Genomic DNA, 8803 nt, shown 5'->3' with positions numbered 1-8803 from the left:
AGTCTATTTTCCAAACGGCTTTAACCTCCTTTGTCTTGAGTGAACCTATCAACATTGTCTGCCACCTATTAATAAATTCTTGTGGAAACCTTGTATTTAGTCAAAACTAATGAATCTGTTTCCCCACCCTTTGCAAAAATAAAAGAAGATATAATATCACGTTTTCATTTCATATACATTTTCAGCCATCTCCTTTCTTTCTTGGTTGGTTAAGCATGGGGGGGGGCAGCAAAAATTATAGTGATGTTATCAAGTGCACTCACTGTTTTAATAGAGAACAGAACTGAAAACAGCATTTTGCTGGGTGAATGTTGAAATGAAGGGAAACAGAAAGGGTGAATTTTCACCCGATATTTAATTCCACTGGTCTCAGAGGGTGGATTCTGAATGTTGAGGAAGCACTCTAACTGACCCCATTACTGTCTCTGGCACTTGGGACGGCAAAGGGGCATCTGCAGAGTGAGACACTTAGTGAGTAACATGGAAATTATAGTGTTGTGTTAAATACATCGTCTTTGGGGAGCAGTCTTGTCTTCAGAGAACAGGCTTAAGTGCTGCCAATGAGAGAATACAGGGGTTTGTATGTCTTATCTGTTTTTATTGTTGGTGGTGGTACATTTTAAAAATGTGTGATGGTGTGTACGTGTGTGTGTGTGTGTGTGTGTGTGTATGTGTTGTGCATGTGTATGATGTGTGTTTGTGAGTGTATGTATTCCTTTGAGCACAGGTGTACATAAACCACCATGCATGTGTAGAGGTCAGAGGACACCTTCAGGTGTCAGTCCTCACCTTTCACTTTGATTTAAGAAGCATCTCTTTGCTGTTTTGCTGTTGCATGTGCCAGGCTAACTGGCCCACGTGCTTCTGAGGACTCTCCTGTCTCCATCTCCCATCTTGCTGTGGGAACACAAGGATGACAGATGCATGCTACCACATCTGGCTTTACCTAGGTTTTGGGAATTCAAACTCGGGTCCTCACACTTGTATGACAAACGTTCTGCTCACTAAGCTATCTCCCCAGCCACTGGTGGTACTTTGGATGGAAAAGGAAGCCCACCTTCATCTGGATTTGCAGAACAGGTTGTGGAGCACAGTGAAGGACATGCAGGTGGCAGCATCAGCTGAGAAAACAATCATCTTTATTTTGCTGATGCACTGGGGTTATGTATCTGCTAAGACTATGTGTGAACCCTCAAGCAAGAATATGATAGGGCTGCTCCACAGAGACACTTGAGCTGGGACTTTGAGCCAAGCCAGTATAAACTTAGGAAAAATATGCATATTGACTACTGAAATTTATCAATCCACTGGCTCCCTCATTCAGTCCAAGATACATGGATTTTGTTTATGTAGCTGGTCTTTCCTACAATGTCTAATGTGATAAATATACAAAGATTCCTGAGCTTACATTCTTACTATAAATAGCATATCAGGTTATAGGAAAGAAACCCCAATGGGGAGATGGGAAGGAAGGGAGCATGGAAAGCCAGACTGAAGTCTTGACCTCAAGGACCTGCCTGTAAACCCAAATATTGCAGACACTGAAGATTTTAAGTTTGTAGGCAGCATGAAGAGTATATCAAGCGCTGTCTCAAAACTAGAAAAATTTAAAAAGGGCTAGTGAGACAGCTCAGTGCTACAGAACTTAAATAGCTGGTACCTGGCCCTAGTGATCTATTAGTTATACTAATAAAGTTATACTAATAAAGCAGTTTCAGAGGAAGAGCACAGAAAAAGAGAATAAAGAGTGGGCCAAGAGGGATGAGTAGAAAGAAATCCACCCCTGAGAAACACTGTAAAAATCTCAACAAAGTAGGACCCGTTTCACTGGTATGTGAATGACATTGCTTGTGGCAATCTCAGAGTCAACTTGGTCCTGTTCAGGGGTGCTCTAAAAGTTAGGTGGAGACTAGGAAATGAAATTTCTCACACTTCAGTTTGGGAGATGAGCCTGGGGCAGGGCACCAGGAAATAGCTTTTAGGATCATTATGTCAATCCAAAGAAAAACAACTTCTCAGTTCTTTTTTTTTTTTTCTCGGGGGGTGGGACTCCAGTCTTTCTCAATTGAGGTACCACACTGGATTCCCTGAAATTTGACAGAGCATTTTCTTATCAGGAAGGAAAGATTCTCAAGTAAAACTCCATCATCTTAAATGTTCCTGGACACAACTATATCTCAGTTGATTTTGAGGACTTTACATAAAGATAGGAGACAAGAGGCAGAACTTTGAGGTCAGAACAAACTAGGTTTGAGTCTTGACTGTGAGCCCCTGAGCAGGTTGCTTTATCTCTCTGAGTATCATTAGCCTTATGTCAGATAGGTGCACAAGAAATGAAAACTTCAATACAAAGTCCCCTCTACATATTGATATTCTGCTTCAAGTAATCAGGCTAAAAGTACAATGTAATGAGCGTCAGCTGAAGCAGGTGGCAGGCGGTTGCCTGGGAGCCTTGCCAGGTTTTAAAATCTACACCTCTGTGATTATGGTCTCCTACCTTAGATTTTCGGAGTCACCAGCAGGCAGAACTTCTTGGTCTTCCTAATCCTGCAGGAATGAGGAAGGTGGAACAGGCAAAACTTGAAAATCAGGAAGAGAAATCTAAAGGCAAAGGTGTGCTTGTAGGGAGGGGCTGGTCCTTAGTTATCTTACCTGTTGTTATTTACAAAGCAGGAGCTGAATGCTCACCACCAGACTCTTCAGCTCCTGGAATTTCAGTCAGGTTCACTTGTTCCTTTTTCATGACAACCTAAATAATGGAGAGTCTTCGAGGGGAATCAGGTGATTAATCTACCCAGCTGAAGGAATGAGGTCCAACAGTCATCCTCTAATTTTGCAGTGTCCTGTGTGTAACTTTGGAAAATAGCCTTCACAGTGAAAGCTGGACCTAGCTGCATGCATACAGCCCCGAGGAGTGGGACAACAGCCAAACTGCCTTAACCCCCATCACACAAGATTATTTTGCTGTCTTTTCCACCCTTTCATTTGAACCGACCTCATTGGGGAATTTGGGACAGTCATTAGTCATGATGGAGAATTATATTGGTTCACAAAAATCAGGTTAGAGATGGCTTGAAAGGCAAGCCTGTGAGCAGTCTGTGGATGTGTCTGCCAGTTTTAAATAGCCCTTAATGTTCCCAAAGTCACAATCATTCATCTTTGTATCTCCTGCATATATCCCAGCAAGGGAAGAAGGAAGAATAGTGGCCTCGCAATGCCTAAATTCACATTCTTACCCAGATCTGTACTAGTTTGGGAATACAGCAATGAATAGGGCACAGTGCCCTCCTCTCCAAGATGTATTTTCCTCACTTGGAAAACTGAGTTCATAATAACTTGCTCATTAGGTTATTGTGCAGATTCAATGAGATTTCACTTAAAGCACTTAGCCAAAACCGCTCATAGTGTGAAGTTAATGTTGGCTATCATTATTTTTTATTATTATAACAAGTGCTAAGGAGTGAGTGAATGAAAGGTTAGATGGGTGTGTGGGAGAAGAAAGCAACTGGCAAGTAGGGTTCATTCTGCATCTAAAATACTGCAATTCAGCTTAAGTTCAAAGAATTTCTTATCTCAAAACTTTACATCTGAAAATGTTTTAGTAGCAGTGCTGGCTATTGCTGTGCCTGTTTGGGGGGACAATGCAATACAGGAGATAGGGCTAGATGCCTGGAACTGGAATTCATAGCATTTCGTTACCTACAAGTGAGTAAGATGGTATGTATCCACAGGCTCAGAAATACCAGAGCACAGGGCTGGGGAGATGGCTCCATAGGTAAAGTGTCTATTGAATGAGCATGAGGATCGAGTTTGGATCCCCAGCACCCAAGTACAAAGCTCTGAGTGGCAATGCAAGTCTGTCACATCAACACTGGTGGGGCAGAGACAGGTGGACAGCCTCACCGAATCAATGAGCTCCAGGTTCAGTGAGAGAGCCTGTCTCAAAAAATAAATAAATAAAATAGAGGGTGATCAAAGAAGATACTGAACCTCATCAGACCTCTGGCCTTGACACACAGACAGGTGCATGCACCCACATGAACATATACATATAACACACACACACAAGCAAAATTAACACCACCATTATGGGAGAACAGACACACTCATCACCAAATATAATGGAAATACAGATGCAGAAAGGGGAATTGTCTTCCTTTTTATAAGATTTGTTTTTTTTTTTTTTTGAGTCTTTCTGTAGGAAACAGCATATTTTAAAATGAAATGGAGATCTTTTTTAAAGGTTAAAACTCATTCAATTTTATGTCTTACAGGGTTTATACTGAGTTCAATATTGTGTAACTGTATTAATTCAACTGTGAACCTAAAAATTTACAGCCACTTTTGAAAGAGATGTATCCTTGCTCTGGATATTGTTATTGAATATGTTAAAGCTGTAATGAAATGAAAAAAAAGATTTTATTTTTATTTTTGGTCTATGTGTGTGGTGATGAGTTACACGTATGTGGGTGCCTGCAGAGATCAGAAGAGGGTGTCAGATCCCTCCTCCCGAGTTGGAGTTATACATAGTTTTGAGCTGTCTGTCCAGTTTGGGTCCTGGGAACTGGACTCTGGTCCTCTACAAGAGCTGTAGTGCTCTTAACCAATAAGCCATCTCTTCAGCCTGAGAATTACCATTTTTACGCAACACAAGGAGGGCTTCAAAGAGGCTGAAGTCAGCGTGAGGGCAGGAAGTCGGTTGTATTCACAACACATATCCCAGAGCAGCAGCAACTGATAAATATTGGTTGAATAAACAATATACCCTGCCCACGGAATATATCTGGCTTTGTGTGTTTGAGGTAGGGTCTGTTGCCCTGTTTGGCCTGATACTATAGTATCTCAGGCTGGACTTGCACTTAAAGGGATTCTCCTGCTTCTGCCTCCCAGCTGCTGGAATCATAGATCTTCTTTAGTGGTGATTAGAAATCTGGTAAGGTGACAAACGAAGAGGTAATTCGAAGCAGAAAGAATATGATGGATGTTGGCAATATTGGGCATGGAAATGTGTCTGTGTGTTGTGCTATCAGCGGGGATTGTAGATAAATTGGAGATCGACTATGAAATAAACATGAGGGCAAAGAACACTGCACCCCTATATCACTACTGCATGCATGGATATCTCATTCCAGTGACTTTGGCATCTTCTGTGGTTCTGAAATTGTTTCCTCACCGAAAGAGTCACCCCTCCAAATTCTTCACCCAAATGCCTTAATTTTCTCTTCCTCCATTCTTTCTGAAAACCTTTTGCAGAATTAAAGACTAAATCCAGGCAGTGATCCTCTGCCATGTATTTCATTAAGTGAAAAATACTTAAGAATAAGATATTCAGTGTGTATGCAATGACCACTTTAGCCACTAATATTTCTTCTTCTTCTTTTTTAATGTGTATACAAGTTTTGCCTGCAGACATGTAATTATAGCATGTGCACACAGTGCCTACAGAGGCCAGAAGAGGGTGTCTGATTCCCTAGAATTGGAGTTAGAGACAGTGTGTGTCACCATGTGGGTGCTGAGAAACAAACCTGAGTCCTCTATAAGAGCAGCCAGTACCCTGCACCACTGAGCCATCTCTTCAGCCCCAACCACGAACATTTCTATTTGACTTTCTCAGTTTCTAATCCATATGATCACACTCCTTTTAAAGACTCCTACTTGGCAACTTTTCCAAGCGTAGATGCAGTCAATATTTCTAAATATCCACAAAATATTCTGATTTTATGTCATCTTCAGAAAGATCATTTCAGCAATGAAAGAACATTTCCTTATTGGAAAGATTTTGGTGCTGGAGTGGTGGATTGGTGGTCAAGAGCACATACTGCTCTTGCAGAGGACCCAAATTTGGTTTCCAGTGCCCAGATGAGGTGGCTCACAACTACTTGTAAATCCAGCTCTGGTCTCCTAAGGCCCACACATGCATGTGGCATACACACACATACACACACACACACACACACACACACACAATTTTTAAAATAATAAAATAAATTTACAAAAAGAAAAGAAAACATTTTGCATTGAAATATCCACTAAGAAAAGTTGAAACTTCAGGAGAAAATTGGAAAATTAATTAAAACAGAAAAAGAAAATGTGTAAAACAAGTTCAGCAGCATTTAGAAAATGCAGAGAATGTTTGTGGGTGGAGATTCCACTGGGGTATTTTTCCTACACACAACTTCAGGCTACATCTACAATGAAGAATAAAAAGTAATTCAAAGGTATATTTATATATCTTTATATATTATACTCATACACCATTCTAAAAGGAAGCCAAGTTTCTGCACAGTCCCAAGTTTCTGTGCAGAGTCCCATCATGGTGCACTAGTGGGTTGAGATTCACCTTAGTGCTCTTAAGTAAGTTCAGTTTGTACTAATCAAATGTTCCTTTCTTGTCACAGCTCCTTAAAATTTAGCTTCCTAGGTTTTTTCTCTCTCATAAATGAAAATAAAATATAAAAAATGTTTAGACAAACTTGCTTATGGAGCTGGAGAGATGGTTCTGTGGTTAAGAGCACTTGCTACTCTTTCAGAGGACCCAAGTTCAGGTCCCAGCACCCACATGGTGGCTCACAACTGCCTATAACTCCAGCTCTAGAGGATCCAGTACCCTCTTCTGGCCCCTGTGGGTACTGTACATATGTGGTACACAAACATACACTCACACACACACACACACACACAAACATAAATAAAAGTAAAATAAATCTTTTTAAGAAAAGGCAAAAACTTGCTTATGACAGTGAATTTCCTTCTGATAATATATGATGAAATTATTATACACTGAAAAGACAGGCTGATTAAGGAAACAACTACTGGGATATTATCTTTTTTCAAACATTTTAATATGTTCCTGCATTCTGAGAATCGTATAAGAATGCTTTGAGGCCAAACTTTGGACAGTTTTTTTCTTGCACAATCTAGTTTCTCTTGGCTAGTTGCTTTCAAAAAGCTTTATTTCTGCAATTCGAAATATTTTTTAGGATTATGCATTTTTTTTTTTTTTTACTAAATTTTATTCAGCAGTTTATACATTTTAAAGGTATAGCTACACAAGGACACATGTTCTGGAATCATCTTTGCACAAATCACAAAACTAATTACTAGACTTTGGTTTCTTCCTAAGGAAACTCTCTCCCTTAGACAGGGTCTACATGATCTGGCCTCCCCATCTAAAATCATTTTACAATCATAACTTTAATTCTTTGTTCTTCACTTTTAATCTATGGGAGAATTGAAAAAAAAATTGCTTTCTATATTACTAATGTTATTTTCTGCAGTGTCAATTCTGTTGTTTGCTTGTTTGGTTTTCCTGTTTTGCTGACTGCAATGCAGGTTGTAATCCTATAATCATATTTTGACCTCTTTGTATTTTTCTTTTCTCAGCTATGTCTCCTTGGCTCTATTCTGTCCACTTCATCTCATGATTACCTCTCTTTCCTCTTTAAAGTTCTTCCCATAACCCAATAAGAACCTTGTACAATTTGGAGGCTGGAGTGATGGCTCAGTGGTTAAGTGCACTGACTGCTCTTGCAGAGGACCTAGTTAGAGCACCCACATGGCAGCTAAGGGCAGTCCTTAACTCCAGTTCCAGGGGAATCTGATGCCCTCTTCTGGCCTCCATGGGGACTGCATGCAGGTGCTGCAGTTACATTATATGCAGGCAACACACACACAGAGTATAAAAACAAAATATAAAAATGATCTGTGTACAATTTTGAAGAAATGTCTTCTATCTGCTAGGAATGAATAATTTCCAGACTGGTTAGGATAACAAGGAGCTATAGATTTCTCTTGGACATAAGAAAAATTGACATCTCTTTAAAAACAACCATGAGAGCCCAGCTGTCCGAGTGACCAAAACTATGGCTCCTGAAGCAGGAGCCAGTGAAAAGCAGCCATGTGTTCTTTTACTCCCAACAAAGCCTATGCACTACTAGGCTGATGGGGCAGTTGCAGTGCTGATATTTTGTGTAAATACTTCCCAGGGGTATCAATCCCATATTTATGAAAGTGGGCATTCTTCTTGTCCTATACTTTCAGAAGATTTTTTTTTTTTAAATAGGAGTGATTGTGTCAAGGACTTCTATACAACAATATCTTTGATTTGGTACCCTAACTACAATGACTATACAGCCTTTGGAAATATTTTTTAAACCTGTCATTATTAATAAGTGGAACAAATGAACACACTATTTAAAAGCAGATCCCCCCTGCCCTTGAAATGGTCTAAGCACTTTATAAAATTGTCCTGTTATTTTTGAGACCTGAAATTTTATACTAACTTTGTGGTAGCTTATTTTAACACTCTGAAATATATTCAGAACAGCTCACCTCAACATGCTTGCATGCTGAATATTTTATGCTTGGACAAAGAGCAGACTGTAGGTCTTTCACCAAATACACTTCATGCTCTTGAGTATGGGTTACCAAAAATGCTGAAGATTTTTTTCTATTTATTGTTATAGCCCCAAATCCTTGTGTCTCTTGTATGCTTTAAGTGACATAAATATGCATTTCCATCTGCACATCCTTGTCAGGAATAGTTCTGCTGGGAGGTGTTATGCCACCCAAGTTCTTCCAGAATAGAGTCTGTTAATCCTGTTACCACTATAGAAACTCAGAGGAAAAGTCTACCCAGGCCACTACTGCAGCTGTTGTGGATGTAAATGCTCCAGCAACCACACCCTGGGCACCCAAATGAAATGCAAGAAAATTTCTTAGGTAGAAGATGGATGCACACCGTTGACCTTTTACTTAGAGCACAGGTCTCCATATGATTTACAGTAAATCTTTTAAATATATA

The 8803-nt window shown here is 39.9% G+C and overlaps 1 protein-coding gene across 2 annotated transcripts in view; it reads left to right on the top strand.

Moving 5' to 3' along the window:
• Mdfic2 (MyoD family inhibitor domain containing 2) overlaps positions 1-8803 on the top strand; it is a 129990-nt gene that overhangs the window by 98559 nt on the left and 22628 nt on the right. The gene's annotated exons all lie outside the window — the stretch shown is intronic.

The sequence above is a fragment of the Nannospalax galili genome, unplaced genomic scaffold, assembly GCF_000622305.1.
Source record: "Nannospalax galili isolate Female #2095 unplaced genomic scaffold, S.galili_v1.0 scaffold1051, whole genome shotgun sequence".
Classification (NCBI taxonomy): Eukaryota; Metazoa; Chordata; class Mammalia; order Rodentia; family Spalacidae; genus Nannospalax; species Nannospalax galili.
The sequence above is the reverse complement of the archived record's forward strand: the minus strand, read 5'-3'. Positions and strand labels throughout refer to the sequence as shown.